Source organism: Macaca fascicularis, chromosome 8, assembly GCF_037993035.2.
Source record: "Macaca fascicularis isolate 582-1 chromosome 8, T2T-MFA8v1.1".
Classification (NCBI taxonomy): Eukaryota; Metazoa; Chordata; class Mammalia; order Primates; family Cercopithecidae; genus Macaca; species Macaca fascicularis.
The window spans coordinates 90,147,332-90,170,066 of NC_088382.1; the positions used below are offsets into that span (position 1 = coordinate 90,147,332).

A 22,735-nucleotide genomic window follows, 5' to 3' on the forward strand; every position below is an offset into this window, starting at 1 on the left:
CGCTTGAACCTGGGAGGTGGAGGTTGCAGTGAGCAGAGATCCAGCCACTGCACTCCAGACTGGGCAACTCTGTCTCAACAAAAAAAAAAGAAAAAGAGAAAGAAAAATGATACAAAATTCAGCATCTATTCAAGGTAAAAATTCTCAGCAAACTACGAACAGAAGGGAATTTTCTTAATCTGATAAAGGACATCCTTAACTCCTATCATACTTAATATTTTAAAAAACTGAATTATTTCCCCCTAAGATTAGGAATAAGGCAAGGGTGTTCAGTTTCACCACTTCTATTCAATATTATGTCCTAGCAAGTGCAATAATACAAGAAAAATAAATAAAATAAATACATATTGAAGAGGAAGGAATAAAACTCTCTTTGTGCAGATAATATGATCACACATACACAGATTATCCTAAGGAATTTACCAAAAGCTATTAATTCATAGATAATATGATCACACACACTGATTAGCCTAAGGAATTTACCAAAAGCTATTAAAACTAACGAATAATTTTAGCAAGTTTGCAGGAAATAAGACCAATATGCAAAAATAAATTGTGTTTCTATACAGTAGTTTGGACAACTGGAAATTGAAAAATTTTTAAATTTAATTTATAACAACATCAAATGTATAAAAGCATTAAATTATAAAATGGTATTAAAGTATATTACATATTTAAAGAGAAACGTAACAAACTATGGACAAGACCTGTATACTGAAAACTACAAAACTTTACTGAGAGATGTTAAAGATCTAAATAAATGAAAAAATAAACTTTGTTTTTCAATTGAATGACTCAATATGGTTAAAAATGTCAATTATCCCCAAACTGATCCACAGAATCTACGTAATCTCAATCATAATCCCAATAGGATTTAGTGAAGAAATTGACAAATTTGCTCTAAAATTTAAGTAGAAATGCAAAAGAAGTAAAGTGACCAAAACTTGAAAATGAAATGCTAAGTTAGAGGACTTGCACAATTGTATTTCAAGATTTAATACAAGGCTACAGTAGTTAAGACAGTGCAACACTGGCATAGGCAAGGATAGATATGCAGATCAATGGAACAGAATGGAGTCTAGAAATAGACCCAAACATACATAGTCAATTGATTTTTATAGATGTGCCAAAGCTATTGAATGGGAAAAGAAAAATCTTTTCAACAAATGGTGCTGGAGTGACTGAATATATGTGTGGAAAAATTGGACCCTGGTTCCTATGTCACACCATGCACTAAAAATAACTCAAGATGGATCCTAGACCTAAATATAAAAGCTAACATTTTAAAGTTTGCAGAAGAAAATATAGGAGAATATTTTTACAAACTTGGGTGGGCAAATTTCTTAGACAGGTACAAAAAAAGTACTAAATATCAAAGAAAAATTGGTTAATATTATGAAAATTCATTTTTATTTATTTATATTTATTTATTTATTTATTGAGACAGGGTCTCACTGTCCCCCAGGCTGGAGTGCAGTGGTGTGATCACAGCTCACTGCAGTCTCGACCTCCCCAGATTCAGGTGATCCTCCCACCTCAGCCTCTCGAGTAGCTGGGACTACAGGTGTGTACCACCATGACTGGTTAATTTTTGTGTTTTCTGAAGAGACAGGGTTTCGCCATGTTGCCCAGGTTGGTCTCAAACTCCTGGGCTCAAGCGATTCACCCATCTGAGCATCCTAAAGTGCTAGGATTACAGGCATTTTTATTTTCTTTTGGTAGAGATGGGGTCTCACTATGTTGCCCAAGCTGGTCTCAAACTCCTGGCCTCAAGCGATTCTCCTGCCTTGGCCTCCCAACATTATCAAAATTTAAAACTTTAAAATATTTTTCATTGGAATAAACCATTAAGTAAATGAAAAGGCAACCAATTAAAAACTGTCCACTCTTGTATCTAGAACACGATAAAGAATTACAGATAATAAAAAGATCAGCAACCCAATACATAAATGAGCAAGATTTGAATAAGAACTTCACAAAAGAAGACACAAATGGTCAATAAGCACATGAAAACATGGTCAACATCATTAGTCATCAGGGAGATGAAAAATGAAAAAACAATGAGATTTCATTTCTCACCTATTGGAATAACTAAGCTGACAGCTGGGCATGGTGGCTCATGCCTGTAATCCCAGCAGTTTGGGAGGCCGAGGCAGGTGGATCACCTGAGGTCAGGAGTTCAAGACCAGCTTGGTCAACATGGTGAAACCCCGTCTCTACTAAAAATACAAAAATTGCCCAGGTGTGGTGGTGCATGCCTGTAGTCCCAGCCACTGGGGAGGCTGAGGCAGGAGAATCACTTGAACCCGGGAGGCGGAGTTTGCAGTGAGCCGAGATTATGCCATTGCACTCCAGCCTGGGTGACAGAGCAAGACTCTGTCTCAAAAAAAAAAAAAAAGAAGAATAACTAAACTGACAACATTAAATGCTGGCGAAGTTGTAGAATAACTGGAACTCTTAGACATTGCTCATGGGTGTAAAATGGTACAAATACTTGGCAAAGTAAACTATTTGGCAAATTTTTTTACACTAGAAATTCAGTTCCTAGGTATTTACCCAAGGGAAATAGAAACAAATATGGACTAAAAGACTTGTATAAGAATGTCAGCAGCTTTATTTTTTTTATTTTTATTTTTTTTGAGATGGAGTTTTGCTCTTGTTGCCCAAGCTGGAGTGTACTGGCATGATCTCGGCTCACCACAACGTCTGCCTCCTGGGTTCAAGCGATTCTCCTGGCTCAGCCTTCCGAGTAGCTGGGATTACAGGCATATGCCACCACGCCTGGCTAGTTTTGTATTTTTTTAGTAGACACAGGGTTTCTCCATGTTGGTCAGGCTGGTCTCGAACTCCCAACTTCAGGTGATCCTCAGCCTCCCAGAGTGCTGGGATTATTCAGGTGTGAGCCACCACGCCCAGCAGCCAGCAGCTTTATTTGTAATAGCCAAACATGAAAACAAGCTTAAATCTTTAAACAAATGGTGACATATACACAACATGATACTATTCAGCAATTAAAAAACTGAACTATTGATACACAGGATAACATGAAAGCCAGGTACAAAGGGGTGCACAGTGTATGATTTCATCTATATGAAGTTCAAGAACAGGCAAAACTAATCTATGGAAATGGAAGTTAGAGCATGTGGAGTGGGCCTCAACTAGAAGGGGACTCATGGGAAACTGTGGCTGATGTGAGGTTCTGTATCTCCACTGGAAGGTTGGTCACACATTTAAAAAGCTCATTGAATTATACACTGAAGATTTGTGCATTTTATTATATGTGAGTTATATTATATATATTTATAACTCAATTAGATAAGAGAAAATAATAAGAGCACCACAGATGAGGCTGGAAAGGTGAGCGGGGACAGCAGTGCTAGTACACAAAGGGCCTGGTACACCATGCTAAAGAGGCTGAACTTGGTTCTAAAAGCATTAGGGAGCTATTGAAGGGCAAGAAGTGGGATGGTGCTATAGGTGTGCATTTTAGAAAGCCTCTTGAGATGCTTAATAGGAAGGAAGAAGTCACCCTTCCTAGCATTCATTTTTTTTTTTTTTTTTTTTTTTTTTTTTTTTTTGAGACGGAGTCTCACGCTGTTGCCCAGGCTGGAGTGCAGTGGCGCGATCTCGGCTCACTGCAAGCTCCGCCTCCCGGGTTCCCGCCATTCTCGTGCCTCAGCCTCCTGAGTAGCTGGGACTACAGGCGCCCGCCACCGCGCCCGGCTACTTTTTTGTATTTTTAGTAGAGACGGGGTTTCACTGTGGTCTCGATCTCCTGACCTTGTGATCCGCCCGCCTCGGCCTCCCAAAGTGCTGGGATTACAGGCTTGAGCCACCGCGCCCGGCGCATTCATTTTTTTTATGTCAACATCATCAATAGAAATTTTGCAGTCCTTCTTTAAGCTTAGTATAGCACACAAATGACAACTTGCACTTTTCCTCTTTCCCCATTTTATCCCAAGAGATCTCTTTTATTTCTTATGACCTGGCTCTATAGAAATCTGGATAAAAGATTAGAATCCCTGTATCAAAAGTGTTTTCATACATGTATCCTGTAGGATGTGAAAATCAACCAGGAAACCCAGAATTTCATTTATTTATGGAGTGGATTAGACTCCAGACTTCAGAATGAAAAGGCTTTGGCTTCAGAGATGTAGTTTCAGTTATAATCCGCGAGTCTTAGAAAAAAATGGAATCAGCATTAAAAATGAAGATTTTATATAAAAAACACAGATTGCGGTAAGCTATGGCCTACCCTTTTCATTTTGTGGCAGCCCCCTCTATCCTGCTTGGTCACTGTCTCCCACGTGGTTCTCATAGATGTTGAGTTTCTGGCGTTTGATGGACGTGATGTCACCTGCAAAAGTCTTCACAAAGTCTCCGAGAGGGTACTTTATTTTTGCCAGTGTTGGCTCTTTCACTGATAGTTGTAGAGACTCTAAATTAGAATGAAAAATATGAGGGAGCTCACAGGCCCCATATGTCTCACAGGGCATGTTTTGGTTAGGCCTGCTGTGTTTTGTGTGTATGGGACCAAATTGAATTTCTGGAGTTATGTTGTGTTTCTTCCAAAATTTTCTGGAATCCCTCATTACCGTTCCATCTTTTCCTCTGATAATTCTGCAGAAGACAAGTCCACTGGGCCACAGGTCCTCAATGAAGTAGCTGTTTCTAGGAGGTTAAGCAAAATTTCTGGTTAAAATGAAACTCTTACGTCTGCTCACTCAGCTGTATCACTTCAAAGAGGAAAACAAATAAAACCCAGCTTCCTGTCAGCTCCCGGCATTAAAGGATGACAAGCTACAGTTGCTTTCCATTTTGACTAGAAGCAAAACTACAGATGAATAATATCATAGATCAAGAAGCCAAACAAACTGAAGTAACCTCTTCATCAGCAGAAATCAAGCAGTTAAAGGCAGAGTGAAAACCTCCCACGCTGGTACCTCTCAAATTCAAATGAGGGTAAGAAAAACAAAACAAAACAAAAAGACAAAGAAAAGGAAGAGAAACTCTTTTCTGAACAAGCAAATTATAACCCAATACTGAGCCTAAACTCCTAAAAGCTGCAAGCACTTTTCACCTAATTACGTGGTGTGAGAAGAAACCACTAAAACTGTACTCACTCACCATGGAAGTTTTTCTTCTTCTAAAGGTGAATTCTTCCTCCTCCTGCTGCCTGAAGAAGGCCTTGGCTATTAGAGACCACCCACATGGGGACTTTCTCAGGTGCCTGCCCTGAGACAGTCACGACACTGTCTCGGCCTCTTCTCTCCTGATTTGGGCAGGACTTACTGACTCATTCATTTATTTACCATATACTCATTTATTCATTCATTGTCTACTTTCTGTCCACCAATATTGATAGAGGACCATATGAAAACATTATATATACTTCTAAGGTTGTTGCTTTTGATGATGCCAACACTTGATTACTCAACTTTGTAGAGCAATGGCTTGTAGAGCCTTTTTTTTTTTTTTTTTTTTAAGATGGAGTCTCACTCTATTGCCCAGGCTGGAGGGCAGTGGTGTGATCTTGGTTCACTGCAACCTCTACCTTCTGGGTTCAAGCAATTTTCCTGCTTCAGCCTCCAGAGTAGCTGGAATTCCAGGTGCCTACCACCATACTGGCTAATATATATAATATATATATAAATATATATAATATAATATATAAAAATAAATATATTATATAATATATAAATACATATATAATATATATTATACATAATATATATTTTTTGTATTTTTAGTAGAGATAGGGTTTCACCATGTTGGCCAGTATGGTCTTGAACTCCTGACCTCATGATCCGCCCGCCTCAACCTCCCAAAGTTCTGGGATTACAGGCATGAACCACCACACCCAGCATTTTTTTTTCACAAGCATTGTTTCACAAATTTCCAAGCCCCACTCCCACCCCTAGGGCAAGGGCAGCAGCTTTTCATAAGAAGGCAGCCATGTGCTGACTCCTCTTCTTTTAGAATATAAGTGGAGGGATGCCAAGAACAGCTGTGGAAATGTGCTGATGACAATTACATTAACTAGATCTCCAATGACCATGAGCAAGTAACACCTTCTCCCCTCTGTCTCCTTACCTATAGAAGGAAGACTTTAGAGTAATTCAGGGGTTTCCCATGTGTCATCTGGCTGCTAAGAATTGCTCGTGGGTGCTTTTAAAATATGTATGTATCTAGCCTCTACTCCTGAACTATGAAATCAGAATCGCTCAGGCTGAAGTCCCTGAATCTGCTTTTAAAACGGGCATTCAAGGAGAGTCTTACGTTGCTGTAAAGTTGACAACCATGACTAGACAATCTCCAAGGTTCTTTCCAGTTCCAAAGGTCATGACCAGTGGTCTGTCATGTAGGAGAGAGAGTGTCACTGAGAAGATGAGGTTTTTGATTGAGGTCAGCGGATGTTGGGGATAGGGAGATGATTTTAGATAACAGAGAACTTTTGAGATTATTCAATTGAATACACACAGAAAAAAGCACAGAGAGACCACTGTGATATCCACCCCTCAAAAGAATAAGAACATTATTTTGAAATAAATAACTCTAGTATGTTTTGTAATAGAGAAACCTACCAGGAATAACCATCTTAAAATGTGTGGTTGATAAATTAAGCTATAATTAGAAAGAAAATAAGAGAATAAATTCCAGATGCCTCTATTTCAGGTAGGGCATAGTAACATTGAGTTAAATAAGGGCTGTTCAACTTAAGTTAGAGAAGACAAGTGTTTGCCGCAGAATGGAGTAAATATTTTTGGTAGAATGCCTTTAATCATCATTCTGGTGGTGGATTATACTTCATTTGTGACAGAAGGAAAACAAACTGAAGAACCATAGCATAACTGAGGAAACATAACATTTTGATTTATAGTTAATGGTGATTGTTTGGGAACGGTCATTTATTCAGTTCTTTTAAGAGAGCTGCTGAAATAAAAAGCGTATTTCTGGGTCAGAAAAATCACAGAAAGAAAAACATTTTAAATCCAATAAATCCTCTCACTAGCAAACCAACTTCTCTGGATTGGAAGCAGCCATACACACTCATTGGGATTTTCAGATTCTCCCAGGAATACAACTAATTATTAGAGGAGCCACTAACTGGGTTAGATGCTGCCCTCAAAACAGATACAGTAAATTCTTGCCATGTCAACACTTTAGGCCTATCTTCTCTCCCTCTGACCTAAAAATTAATTTTGCAAATACATGTGCCCTTACAAGTTTGTGATGGCCCTCTGGAGGAGTCTCACATTATTAAATTTGCAAACTTGTGGGTCTCTTAGCGCTCTAAGCACATCTTGACACTGGAGGTCACATAATTATTGTCTAGTTACAGGCAAGTGAACACTGGGTCCTCTTTGGTGATATAACAAATGTTAACTTGCAGGGTGTGTTGCATGGTACTTTTATAAGTGCTGTGCCTGAGATTTAAAAGGCACATATAAGCCGGGCGCAGTGGCTTATGCCTGTAATCTCAGTACTTTGGGAGGCCAAGGTGGGTGGATCACCTGAAGTCAGGAATTTGAGACCAGCCTGACCAACATAGTGAAACCCTGTCTCCACTAAAAATACAAAATTAGCTGGGCGTCGTGGTGCATGCCTGTAATCCCAGTTACTTGGGAGGGTGAGTCAGGAGAATCACTTGCACCCGGGAGGCGGAGGTTGCAGTGAGCTGAGATCACGCCATTGCCCTCCAGCCTGAGCAACAAGAGCAAAACTCCATCTCTAAATAAATAAATAAATAAATGAATGAATGAAAGGCACATATGCCAAATGCATGTGCCTATAATGCCAGTTACCTGGGAGACAGAGGTGGGAGGATTATCTGAGCCCAGGAGTTGGAGACCAGCCTGAGCTACGTAGCAAGACTCTGTCTCATTTAAAAAAAAAAAAAAAAAAAAAAAAAAAAAAAAAAAGGCACATGCATTATACTGAGCATTAAAAACATGTTATCATCATAATATGATTATATTGTCCAGAAATATTACACACAGCCCAGATTTCAAACACTTTGTTCCATTGACCGCTTAGGAACACTCCTGCATATAGCACCATTTTACACAAAGGAATATAAGCTTCATTTCAATCTTTTAAAACTTATCTTTAGACAACTCCCTCTCTGTTGCCTCTTTGAGTAAGCTATTCTACATTTCTGTCACATTCTTCAATCCCTGCCCCCTTTGGATCAGCAGCTATCCTTACCCATTTTGCTGAAAAAACAAATTGAGAGCATTAATTAAATACGAACATTTGAAAAACCTTTTTGTCTGCTTTTCATCTTCTTGCTTACAAACTTACCTACAGCACCACTATCCTTCTCTTTGTTGTCAGATCAACAGATATTCCTCCTACTGTGTACAAGCTTTGGAAATAATGTCCTTAAATATTTACACAGTAATCTTAGACACACTCGTTGTAGAAAAAGAAGAAAATCAGACAGTATAGGTAAGTGAGAAATGACTTTAAAAGAATAAAAATGAGGTCTTGCTATGTTGGCCACGCTGGTCTCAACTCCTGGCTTCAAGTGATCCTCCTGCCTCAGCCTCCCAAAATGTTGGGATTATAGGTGTGAGCCACCGTGCCCGGCCAAGAAATGACTTTAATTTTCTTACTCTACTGGGCTTCAATCAGTCTTACCCTTTCACTTATTATCACTTACTACTTTTCCCTCTTTTTTTTGAGATGGAGTCTCGCTCTGTCGCACAGGCCAGAGTGCAGTGATGTGGTCTCGGCTCACTGTAGCCTCCACCTCCCAGGTTCAAGCAATTCTCCTGTCTCAGCCTCCTGAGTAGCTGTAACTACAGGCACATGCCACCACACCAGCTAATTTTGGTACTTTTGGTAGAGACTGGGTTTCACCATATTGGTTAGGCTGGTCTCGAACTCCTGACCTCAGGTGACCCACCCATCTTGGCCTCCCAAAGTGTTGGGATTACAGATGTGAGGCACCACGCCCAGCCGTACACTTGCCTCTTAAATCTACATCTTCACCCTAGACTGCTCTCCTGAGGTCCAGACTAACAGCCCCCTGACTGCAGACTGTCCCATGTGGGTGTCCTATAGATAACCTCAATTCACCACCTCCTTTATTGCAGCTTCTATCTTTTCTCCAAAATTGATTCTTTCTTCCATAATTATCTCTTTAGTGGAGTCACAATCAGAGCCAAAAGAATGAAGAGTCATCCTTGATCCTGCCTGCTCATCACTTCTTCATGGAATCAATGATCTAGACCTGTCAATTACATCACTATTCATGAATGCTTTCCCCATCTCCTCACACCATCATTATATTTTACCTGGATGAGGGCAATGTTCTCCCAGGGTGTCTTCTTGCATCCTGTCGGGCCCACCCTGCTATCCATCCTCCTTATTACACACCCAGATGCTCAGTTACTTCCCATGAGTCTCTCTCTTAAAATTCTCCTCTAGATCCCTATCCTAGTTAACAGCATAATGTCGCAATTCATTCTAACAAAGTCCCTAATGATGTGACCCTGTCTGTTTTCTCCCATCACTGTCCTACTATTCATCCCTTCATTCAAACTACAGCTGTGAGCTTCATTTCCAGAATGTGCCGGTCTCATTCTCTCTCTAGGATTTTATGCATTCCTTCCCTTTGTCAGAAATGCCTTCACCTCCCTTTGTTCACCTGGTGAATTCATGCTTAGCCTCAATTCTAATTTCTTCCCTTCTAGGCATCCTTCCCTGACATCCATGGGCACAGTTAAGTGCATCTTTTGTGCTCTCCTAGTACCTGTATATCAACACCCTTTTCACATTCTCTGTGCAGCCACAACAGAATTTTGTCAGTTCCTCAGATGTGCTAAGATTCCTCTGCATTGTTCCTGGGCCTCTCCACACACTATTGCCTCTACTTGAAACTTTCCTTCCCCCATCCTTCTTTCTCTCACTGGTTAACTGCTACCTGTCCTTCAGATCTTAGCTTACACATCACTTCCTTTACAAAAGGTTCTTGATCGTATGCTAAAGTCCCCTTTCTTTAAAAACTCATAGATCTCCATACTTCCCCGATTACAACCCTGTATTGTTACTACTTAGGTAATTGTCTGTCCCTCCCAAGAGACTATAAACTCTTTGTGGTTGGAGACTAGCTCTTTTTCCCTGCTGTATCTAACACATTATCACAGTGCCTGGCACCCAATAATTATTCAACAAATATTTCTCAAATAAATAAATGGATTATACTATCACAACTCTGTAATAATTTGTCTTCTATAACTCTCTATAACAAGGACTGTTCTATTCACAGTTGCATGACTAGCATCCAGTCCAATGTCTGTACCAGTAGGCAGTTAATAAATGTAAATAAATGAATGAGCTACAATCAGCAAATCAGAGCAGCTGGATTTTTGTATTGAGTTGGTGTGGGCAGTCCTCAGTTTACCTGCCTAGGAGCTTAGACCCACAGATAATAGAGACATGTTATCATCAATAGATTCACCCATCTTCCATCAGAAATGCAAACAAGAACCGAAATCACCTCATGTTTCCCCTCTTATTCTTCAAACATTATGAGAGTGGATATTAAATTTTTGGCCGGGCACGGTGGCTCACGCTTGTAATCCCAGCACTTTGGGAGGCCAAGGCGAGTGAATCATGAGGTCAGGAGGTTGAGACCATCCTGGATAACACACTGAAATCCTGTCTCTACTAAAAATACAAAAAAAGTAGCTGGGCATGGTGGCGGGTGCCTGTAATCCCAGCTACTTGGGAGGCTTAGGCAGGCGAATGGCGCGAACCCGGGAAGCAGAGCTTGCAGTGAGCCAGCCGAGATCGCGCCACTGCACTCCACCTGGGCGACAGTGTGAGATTCCATCTCAATAAATAAATAAATAAATAAATAAAATTGTCAGTCTCTGTCCAAAAAGGAGTGGGCAGAGAATGTCCTTTGAAAGAGTATTAAAGGGGAAGTAAGAAAAGGGAAAGTAAGATCTCATATGATGAGCCTAACTCTATCATGATCACTCCATGAAGTAGCGGGATTATGCTCATTTTCACAGATTAGGGGAACGTTCAGTTGGTTGGGAAGCCTGATGAAGGCAGATTGGCCCTCATCCTTTTTCCACTGTACCATACTACCTAGACACAAAAGATGCCTTGTTAATTTACTTCTAAATTCTCTTTTGTGTTGTTCTTCCTACACTTAATTTATTATTTACCCAAATTAGGTAACTTTATTCAGAGCCTAGTATGAGCAAGGTACTAAATCTGGGTGCTTTAGATATATTAATCTTCAAAAAATGGTATGAGCTTAGTTAGTATTGTCCCCTTAATAGAGATGTTGAAATTGAGTCTTAGAGTGGTTTGGAATAAGGTCCATATACAACAGGATGAGAATTCAAATCTTTGTTTGTGTGATTATGAAGCCCCTGGTCTTTCTACTATATTTTGGTCCAGCTAAATGAGGACAAAACTTCAGATAATCTACCCCAAATGTCTCTGAATCTTGCCCCTGCGTTGGAAGGGCAGGAAAGGTTTTGATAAGGGGAAAACACTTCAATCCATCAGCTGACAGCTTTGACCTCTTCAACTTACTGCATAGTAATAAGCCCTTAGCCCTTAGGGCAGGGAAAGGAAGAATGGAATTGAGAAGTTTTGTGCAAATCATTTTGCACAGAACAAATAGAAAAGTGAGTTAAATTGCCAGGTACTAGACAAACGATGATGTAAAGTGCTTAATGACAAATAAATATTAATTAGTGTTGAACAGTAAATGAAAAACACCACATGGATGATCCTCAGAATGATATAAACAAAAACATTCTGCATTGACAGGCAAAACATTAAAAATATTGCTTGTCAATGCAGAATATGCTTAACAAGCTCTAAATTCTTTAGCAAGTTTAATATACAGAAAGAAGTAGCATTTCCCAATGTTAAACTGCTTATTTTCAAAATTAATTTAAAAGCATTTTGGAATTGATGGAATTTTTCAAAATTTTCCATGATTTCCACTTCTAGAGAGGCCATCTAAAGGTTTTTTGTTTTTTTTTTTGAGATGAAGTCCCATTCTCTCACCCAGGCTGGAGGGTAGTGGCTCTATCTTGGCTCACTGCAATGGTCACCTCCAGGGTTCAAGCAATTCTTCTGCCTCAGCCTCCCAAGTAGCTGGGATTACAGGTGTGAGTCACCACGCCCGGCTAATTTTTGTATTTTTAGTAGAGACAGGGTTTCCCCATGTTGGCCAGGCTAGTCTCAAACTCCTGACCTCGAGTGATCCGCCTGCCTCGACCTCCCAATGTGCTGGAATTACAGGTGTGAGCCACCGCCCCTGGCCTGAAGTTTCACTTTTAACCCAAAACAATTTTCAGCAATGTAAGAACTTCACATGACAATTGTCATAAAAATGTTTAAGGGTGGCCGGGCACAGTGGCTCATGTCTGTAATCTCAGCACTTTGGGAGGCCGAAGCAAGTGGATCACCTGAGGTCAGGAGTTCGAGACCAGCCTGGCCAACGTAGTGAAACCCCGTCTCCACTAAATATACAAAAAAAATTAGCCTGGCTGGTGGCGTGCACCTATAATCCCAGCTACTCAAGAAGAAGAAACAAAAATATTTTGGTGTATCTGCATGTTGTGATCACGTAATTGGCAATTATAAAATTCCAGCAAACAAGTACCATTACAATAATATGAAAATAAATAAAATGAAAATTACAATAATATGAAAATTACAATCATCAATATCATGCCAAGAACTACACTGTTCAGGTATTTTCCCATAATTTGTAATAAAGGAATTTACTTTTCCTAGGATAATTAAGAAAACATTCATGTGGGCCAGGCATGGTGCCTCACTCCTATAATCCCAGCACTTTGGGAGGACAAGGTGGGAGGTAAGCTTGAGCCCAGTAGTTTGAGGCTACAGTGAGCTATGATGGGATCACTGTACTTCAGCCCGGGTGACAGAGCAAGACCTCATCTCTAAAAAAGAAAAGAAAAGAAAAGAATGAATAGAATATTCGTGTAATATTCTAAAAAGACTTTCTTTGGTTTTGTAAAATATTAACACACACCTAACAGTGGCCCTTTAAAAACAAATTTTCCAAACCTGACTAGTTGGTCTAATAAGAAAGAGTACAATTAAAGGAATAACAAGGTAAAATCTTTGAAATTGGGACTGTCCCAGAAAATCTTGGATGTGTGGTGACCATGACAATCATTTCGCATTTTTCACTTCTCACTTTCCTTTAGTGCAATTCCTAAATGCTGGCGATGCAGTGTTCTGAATTTAAAATGATCATAGTAAGTCATCAAAATCTGCTCTGTGTCCAAAAAAGAATTAAGTCATGCAGAAAATGCCTTATGGTGTCTTTTGAGTGCTCATGCATCAGTAGACTCTATTGCCCTGAGAAATTTCTTGGAGAGGAAGAAGGAATGGATTCATATTTGCTTCTTAGGAGATTCACAATGTGCATCTTCTACTTTTGCATTCATTTCCAGTTGCTCAATCAATGATTCTGCTTCATTCACAAGAATCTGAGAGTTAGAAAATCAGAAAAGATGAATCTATAAGTTGTTTGCTGCCACTTACTGGATAACCACTCTTCTTGCCTGAACAAATGGAGAAGAATTTCACTGCTTTGTGGCAGTCATATACATGAACTTTCACATTTTTACAAATATTAGAAAAATACTAGAGACAAAGTTAACATCAAAATTACTTCCCAAATCTGTTCCATTTTCTCAGTAAAACATAAACTCCCTTCTGCTATTTATTTTATTTTTATTTTATGCCCAGGAAAAGGAAAGGATAGTCTATATCCAGAACAAGAACATCTAAAACAGAAAATGGGGATAAGGGGCAGAATATCACAAGGAGTGAGGAAGGGACTGAGAAGAACATTACATAGTAACTCACAGAGTGTTTCAATAGCATAAAGCTTCAAAATGGGAAGCTTTCCTTAGAATAAATGGCATCTGTTTCCTCCACAAATGTTTGTACAGTTTATTTGCTTTGGTGCAGAATATTCTGTTTGGGGACATTGTAGGAACTGCTAGTGCCTGTCATCTTCCCCCAATCAGTTAGTACCACAAACCCATTAGAAAGAAGCCTCTGAACACTTCGCAGTTAAACAGGTGTCTAATCTTTTTAATACTGCATTTTTTGCCCTGTATTGTTTCTCAGCTGTTACAAAGTTTGCATGTGCAGCAACGGCAGCTCATCCGAATACCCCTTTACTTAGGGGTGATTTGGTGATTTAGCCTTATGTGGAAGTCTGTGTAAATGTAGTTACAATGCTTATAGTTCTAATCTCAAGTAAAGTTTTATTTAAAAAATAAAAGTATCAGTACTATCACATTGGGGATTAAGTTTAAAAAATTATCGGAAAAATATAATTGAATTAAATCAGTCCTCACCGGACATAATTTTATATATCTGAGCTGAAATCAACTTTAAAAGCAATTAATAATCATTAGATAATGAGGTAGGCTTGTAGTTTTTCATGTAAAATACAGGATGATGTTTTACAAGGTGAAAGGTGGAGATTTATTTGAGTAATAACTCCATCTCCTCCCATGTGGCATGGCAATTAAACTCAAGCTTCAAAAATAAATAAATAAGGCCGGGCGCAGTGGCTCACGCCTGTAATTCCAGCACTTTGGGAGGCCGAGGCGGGCGGATCACCTGAGGTCAGGAGTTCGAGACCAGCCTGGCCAACATGGTGAAACCCCATCTCTACTAAAAATACAAAAATCAGCTGGGTGTGGTGGCGGAGGTTGCAGTGAACTGAGATTGCGCCATTACACTCCAGTCTGGGCAACAAGAGCAAAACTCCATCTCAAAAAATAAAATAAAATACATTTAAAAATATTATTAGTTTGTATTATTTTTCGGATATGTATAGAAAAAGTATCTATATCTGCAGGCTGAACCTATCTGGGAGGATTCCAACTCTCAAATGGCCATCTTCACACATACAATCAGCAAACATAATATGTCCTAAGCACACTTTGCACCTGGCCTCAAGTGTGCTCGTTGTCCTGTGTCCTTAGGGCAGCAAATGCAACATCATCCATCCAATCAGTTGGCCAAGCCAGAAACCTGGGTTATCATCCAGATTTCTCCTTTTTCCTCTCTCCTCACATAAAATCACGAAATCTGCTGATGAAATGTCCTAAATATCTCTCAAATCCATCCACCTCTCTATCTTGCCAACACCCCACCATCCTTCACACCACTGCCATTCACAGCTGATGCGACTGCAACAGCCTCCTGATGGGGCTCTTCTCTCATAGCTCCCCAAATTCTTTGCACTTGAAACTGTTCTGCCACAGAGACAGTGCATGTATAATTTCCTTCCCCCTTTTTTCCTTTGCTTAAAACATTTCACTAGCTGTGCATTTCTCTTGGGGTCCAGCCCCTTCTCTTCAACATGGATGGCCTTTGTGCATCCTGCTTACCTCTCTAGTAGGGGAGACAGAAGGAAAAACAAGTCAACAAATACAGTTGTTTACAAGTTGCTCTAAATGGTCTGAAGGAAATAAGCAGGGAACTGAGACAGAGAGAAGCTGTGGTTGGAAGCTGTGACCACTGGGGCTCCTTTAGGTAAAGGGAAAATGGGTGAAAAACCATTCTAAAGGCCCTAACTGGGGCACAATCAAGAACTGAGAAAAGTCTGTGTGGCTGGGGGGAGATGAACAGAGAGGAAAAGTGGCACCGGCTGAGGTTTGCAGCCCTAGCCCTTGGGATGGAATTTGGATTCTATCCTAAAAGAAATGGGACTCCACTGTCATTTAAACCGATGTCCCTGGCTGCTCTGGGTTTGAGGGGAATGGGGAAACTGAGAACAGAAGCAAGGAAACCAGTTAGGAGGAGACTGCAGGGGTCTAACCACAAGAGGCGGCACAGACAAGAGCAGCGGCGGTGAAGGGAATGTTGCTGAAATGATCTGGGTGCACTTTAGGGGTGGAACTGGTGTGACTCCTTGATGATTCGAGTGTGGGTGTCTGGAAAGGGAGGAATAAAGGCTGACTTTCAGTTTCTGGCCGAAAATCCCAAGCAGGCTATTTCTTGAGAAGGAAAACCTGGAAGAAGGGTAGGCTTAAAACCAAAAGACCCTTTTTGGACGTGTTAATATTGAGATGCTTGTGAGACATGCGAGTGACATCTCCAGGAAGGCAATTGGTTTGGGGTTTGGAATTAGAGGATAAGCCTGGGTCAGAAATTAAGAGTGGGGGCGGGGCACGATGGCTTACCCCTATAATCCCAGCACTTTGGGAGGCCGAGGTGGGAGGGTTGCTTGAGCCCAGGAGTTGGAGACCAGCCTGGGCAACATAGCGAAACCCAGTCTCTACAAAAAATACAAAAATTAGCGGGGCATGGCGGCGCATGCCTGTAGTCCCAGCTACTTGGAAGGCTGAGGTGGGAGGATCACTTGAACCCAGCTGTCCAGGCTGCAGTGAGCCAAGATCAGACCACAGCACTCCAGAATGGGCAACGGGAATGAGACCCTGTCTCAAAAGAAAAAAAAAAAAAGAGACATTAAGAGTGGGAATTTGTTGGCCGGGCGCGGTGGCTCAAGCCTGTAATCCCAGCACTTTGGGAGGCCGAGACGGGCGGATCACTAGGTCAGGAGATCGAGACCATCCTGGCTAACAGGGTGAAACCCCGTCTCTACTAAAAAATACAAAAAGCTAGCCGGGCGACGTGGCGGGCGCCTGTAGTCCCAGGTACTCGGGAGGCTGAGGCAGGAGAATGGCGTAAACCCGGGAGGTGGAGCTTGCAGTGAGCTGAGATCCGGCCACTGCACTCCAGCCCGGGGACAGAGCGAGACTCTGTCTCAAAAAAAAAAAAAAAAAAAAAAAAAAAAAAAAAAAAAAGAGTGGGAATTTGTCTACACAAGGATGGGGCATGTAAGCACCTCCGGGAAGCTTCCTCTAACCCCAGTCTGGTTTAGAATTCCCTGCGTTTAGCACTGCACCCTGTGCTTCCTCCATCGCTGTGCCAAGACTGTCCCGTAGCTAGTCTGTGTCCTCCACGGAACCGTGGACTACCTCCATGAGGCCAGTGATGGTCTCTAATCACCGCTGTACACTTAATCTGACCCCGTGAATGCTGTCTACCTAAAAAGAAAGTGGGCACCCAAAGATAAACTTTATCCAATTCGCATTGTGTTCTGTGCACTCGCCTTGGGGTGCACAAGCCCAAGAAGTACTTTGATTAGATACTCTCCAGCAAGTGCCCAGAACAGGTCCTTTACAGGCTGTCTCTGTGGTGTCGAGGCTACATGCCACCCATGAGTAGGAGTTTGTGAGGGACTCACGCTGGAAGGGCAGGCAGGGGTCCTGACTCCAAAGGAGGTCAGCCCATGGGGTGGAATGGCAAACACATATTTTACAAAATTAAACTTTTTTCTACTTTATAAATTGAGAAATTGGAAACTGAAACTCTTTTGTGCCTCACAACTTTCCTGATGTCACCTATCTTTGGAGAAGAGAGTTGAGTTCTTTTGTTTTCTTTTTTTCTGAGATGGGGTCTCACTGTCACCCAGGTTGGAGTTCAGTGGTGAGAGCTCAGCTCACTGCAACTTCCGCCTCACAGGCTCAGGCGATCCTCCCACCTCAGCCTCCTGAGTAGCTGGGGCCACAGGCGCACACCACCGTGCCTGGCTAATTTTTGTATTTTCTGTAGAGGTGGGGTTTTCCCATGTTGCCCAGGCTGGTCTTGAACTCCTGAGCTCAAGTGATCCGCCTGCCTCGGCCTCCCAAAGTACTGGGATTACAGGCGTGAGCCACTGCGCCTGGTCCAAGTTCTCTTTTTTAAAAGTATTTTTTATATTGAGCTGGGCATGATGGCTCACCCCTGTAAGCCCAGCACTTTGGGAAGCTGAGGCGGGTGGATCACGGGGTCAGGAGTTCAAGACCAGCCTGACCAATATGGTGAAACCCCGCCTCTACTAAAAACACAAAAAATTAGCTGGGCGCAGTGGCAGGTGCCTGTAATCCCAGCTACTTGGGAGGCTGAGGCAGAAGAATCGCTGGAACCTGGGTGGCAGAGGTTGCAGTGAGCTGAGATCGCACCACTGCACTCCACCCTGGGTGACAGAGTGAGACTCTGTCTCAAAAATAAAATAAAATAAAACTATTTTTATATTGAATAGAGACAGGGTCTTGTTATGTTGCCCAGGCTGGTCTCGAACCCCTGGTCTCAAGCAATCCTCCCACCTAAGCCTCCCAAAGTGCTGGGATTAGAGGTGTGAGTCATGATGCACAGCTGAGTTCTCTTTAAGTTGGAACATTTCTTAGCTGTCAGCCTATTACCCAGCTGTCATTCTCAACTAGTTTGGCTGACAGGTTTTCTGTGATATTTTTATTAAAAAGTAGTGGCCTGAGAATCCAGTGAGTAAAATTCTAGTGTTGGCTCTGTCAACAAGCTGTGCGGTCTCAAACAGGTCAAGCTGTGGGCTCCCCTTTCTGTAAAATGAAAGGCATGAACTCAGGTTTCTTCTAGTTCTGAAATTTCTGTCATTCTAGTACAACAGTCCCCCTTGTCTATGGGGTATATGTCCTGAGACACCCAGTGGATGCCTGAGACAATGAATAGAAATGAATCCTATATATACTACGTTTTTTCCTATATTTATATTCCTATGATAAAGTTTAATTTATAAATTAAGCACAGTATGAGATTAACAACTAAAACTAATAATAAAATAGAACAATTACAAAAATATGCAAGCCTCACTACTCCTGCACATTGGGGCCATTATAAAATAAAATAAGGGTTACTTGAACACAAGCACTGTGATACTGTGACGGTCCATCTGATAACCTGGGGGGCTACTAAGTGGCTCACAGGCAGGGAGTGTAGACAGTGTGAATACGCTAGACAAGCAGAGGGTTCACGTTCCAGGTGGGATGACGCAGGACAGCACGAGATCTTATCACAGTACTCACAATGGTGTGCAATTGAAAACTTACCAATTGCTCATTTCTGGGATTTTCCATTTAATATTTTGGGGCAGCAATTGATTGCTGAAAGCGGTACCTCAGATAAGGGGGGATGACTGTGATTCATTACAAGACTTCCTGTTGTTACCACACAGTATAGCGTAGCCAATATTTGCAGAGTTTTGTGTTTGTTTGTTTGTTTGTTTGTTTTTTGAGATGGAGTCTCTCGCTCTTTTCACCCAGGCTGGAGTGCAATAGCACGATCTTGGCTCACTGCAACCTCTGCCTCCTGGACTCAAGCAATTCTCCTGCCTCAGCCTCTGCACTCCAGCCTGGACGACAGAGTAACTGGGATTACAGGAGCCCACCACCGCACCTGGCTAATTTTTGTGTTTTAGTAGGGATGGGGTTTCACTATGTTGGCCAGGTTGGTCTCAAACTCGTGACCTCAGGTGATCCACCCACCCCGGCCTCCCAAAGTGCTGGGATTACAAGCATGAGCCACCACACCACATTTGTTTGTTTTAATTTTGCGTTGCTACTCTCCCCACCTGTCCATATAGGATGCTTTTCTTTTCATTTTAGAAGAAACTGTTTTTCTTACACAGTGTATTGGTAATCTATAGCTGCATGACATATTACATTAAAATGCAGCAGCTTAAAATAATAAACATGACCTGGTGCAGTGGCTCCTGCCTGTAATCCCAACACTTCAGGAGGCTGAGGCAGGAAGATCACTTGAGGCTCGGAGTTCAAGACCAGCCTGGGCGACAGAGCAAGACCCTGTCCCTAAAAAATAAATAAATAAAATGAAAAACAACAAATATGAATTATCTCACATGGTTTCTGAGGGCAAAGAATCCTGGAGGAGCTTAACTAGCTTTCTCTGGCTCAGGACATGTGAAGTTATTGGCTGAGGCTACAGTATTGGGAAAACTTGCCTGGGGCTGGAACTTTCCCTTCTAAGCACAGGCTGCTGGCAGAAGGGTTTAGCCTCTTACCATGTGGGTCTCTCAATAGGGCTGCTAATGACACAGTTTCCCCCAGAGAGAAAGAGAGAGAGAGAACAATGAGGCATGCCACAGTCTTGTAAAAACCTGATCACAGGAGTGACAATCCATCACTTCTGTCAAATTCTATTCTCTTTTTTTTTTTTTTTTTTTGAGACGGAGTCTCCCTCTGTCGCCCAGGCTGGAGTGCAGTGGCCAGATCTCAGCTCACTGCAAGCCCCGCCTCCCGGGTTTACGCCATTCTCCTGCCTCAGCCTCCCGAGTAGCTGCGACTACAGGCGCCCGCCACCTCGCCCGGCTAGTTTTTTTGTATTTTTTAGTAGAGACGGGGTTTCACTGTGTTAGCCAGGATGGTCTCGATCTTCTGACCTCGTGATCCGCCCGTCTCCGCCTCCCAAAGTGCTGGGATTACAGGCTTGAGCCACCGCGCCCGGCCATCAAATTCTATTCTCTATGAAAAACTCCCTAAATACAGCCCACACTCAAGGGGAGAGGAATTAGCTCCACATCTTGAAGAGAGGAGTTTCAAGGAATTTGTGGATCTGTCTTTAAAATCATCATAGCTTACTAAATAGATGGGGAAGGGGTATAGTTTATAAAAACAAACTCTTCATGAAGTCAAATACGACATTTCATTCTCTTAGAAAAAAAATGTTTTGTTTTGTTTTTTTTTTTTGATGCCAGGCACGGTGGCTCATGCCTGTAATCCCAGCACTTTGGGAGGCCAAGGTGGGTGAATCACTTGAGGTCAGGAGTTTGAGACCACCCTGGCCAACATGGTGAAACCCCATCTCTACTAAAAATACAAAAATTAGCTGGGTGTGGTGGCACACACCTGTAATTGCAGCTACTTGGGAGGCTGAGGCAGGAGAATCGCTTGAGCCCAGGTAGCAGAGGTGAGCCGAGATCATGCCACTGCACTCCAGCCTGTGTGACAGGGTGACAGGGTGAGACTCCATCTCAAAAAACAAAACAAAACAAAACAACAACAACAACAACAACAACAAAACAACACCATGGCACAATCATGGCTCATTGCAGCTTTGACCCCCCCAGGCTCAGGTGATTTTCCCACCTCAGCCTCCCGAGTAGCTGGGATTACAGGCACACACCACCATGCCCAGCTATTTTTTTTTTTGTATCTTTAGAAGAGATGAGGTTTCACTATGTTACTCAAGCTGGTCTCAAACTCCTGGACTGAAGCAATCCACCCACCTTGGCCTCCCAGAGTGCTGGGATTACAGGCGTGGGTCTCCACACCCAGCTATTCTTAGAAAAATTTTAATATGATTTGTTATGAACCACACTCATACTCTTCTCAAATTTGACTACGGAGTTATCTTTATTTTGAGACCAAACTTGGAATTACCAAAAACTTTATGACGAACAGAATTGTTCTTACTTCCAAATAAACATACATGAAAGAGCATTCATTATTGCTTAATTTAGTTATCAGTTTAAATTGATAGTCATAATATACAATCTTTCTGCCTCTAGACTTCTAGGAGAGGGAGAGAAAAAAAAATACCAAAAAAGAATACTTGCCAATCTAACAATGAATAATTTGGGGTTTTAATTGCTAATTTAGGCCGGGCGCGGTGGCTCATGCCTGTAATCCCAACACTTATGGGAGGCCAAGGCAGGCGGATCACCTGAGATAGGGAGTTCAAGACCAGCCTGACCAACATGGAGAAACCCCGTCTCTACTAAAATTACAAAATTATCCAAGCATGGGGGTGCATGCCTGTAATCCCAGCTACTCAGAAGGCTGAGGCAGGAGAATCACTTGAACTCTGGATGCTGAGGTTGTGGTGAGCCAAGATCGCGCCATTGCACTCTGGCCTGGACAACAAGAGCGAAACTCCATCTCAAAAAAAAAAAAAAAATTGCTAATTTACTTTTGTTAATATATACTAGGCAGTAAAATGGCTAATTGCCACTCTTATCAATATCGGTTCTTTCAGGAAGGTTTGCTGAAAGGTGGAAATACTATTAGCCATGAGGCTTTTGTTTGCTCTGGGATTAGTAAGGCAAAGAGAACCAAAGGCAGGTTGTAGAATCTGTGTAATATTATATATTATCCTAATATATCATTAGATGAAGGCTCTACTAAATCTTTTTAAAAGATGCCAAAGTCTCTTGTTTAACTTTGCTTTTAAACGCTATTTTACAATGTCATAAATAAATTATATATATATATTTTTTGAGACGGAGTCTCACTCATTCTCCCAGGCTGGAGTGCAGTGGCGCAATCTCGGCTCACTGCAACCTCCGCCTCCCGGGTTCAAGTGATTCTCCTGCCTCAGCCTCCCAAGTAGCTGGGATTACAGGCATGTGCCACCACGCCCGGCTAATTTTTGTATTTTTAGTAGAGATGGGGTTTCGCCATGTTGGTCAGGCTGATCTCGAACTCCTGACCTTGTGATCTGTGCCCAGCCAATTTGTTATATTTTTTATCAAGGCAACAATAGAGGTACAAGATCTTCATTAAATGCTATAAATCTCAGATGCTGCTAACTTTCTGATTTCCTCTGTAAAGATACTACGTTTTTTTTTCTCAGACCAGGCGTGGTGGCTCACGCCTGTAATCCCAGCACTTTGGGAGGCCAAGGCAGGTGAATCATGAGGTTAGGAGTTTGTAGGCCAGCTTGGCCAATATAGTGAAACCTCACGTCTCTACTAAAAATACAAAAATTAGCCGGGCATGGTTGCACGTGCCTGTAATCCCACCTACTCGGGAGGCTGAGGCAGGAGAATCACTTGAAAACAGAAGGCAGAGGTTGCAGTGAGCCGAGATCACGCCAC

The 22,735-nt window shown here is 41.8% G+C and overlaps 1 long non-coding RNA gene across 1 annotated transcript in view; it reads right to left on the minus strand.

Annotated features, from left to right (window-relative positions):
- Positions 1 to 2,550: 2,550 nt before the first annotated feature.
- Positions 2,551 to 22,735, minus strand: part of LOC123575225 (uncharacterized) — a 76,532-nt gene continuing 56,347 nt past the window's right edge. The window contains exon 3 of the long non-coding RNA XR_006700428.2: positions 2,551 to 4,671. This is a non-coding gene — a long non-coding RNA (uncharacterized lncRNA). The remainder of the gene's footprint in view (positions 4,672 to 22,735) is intronic.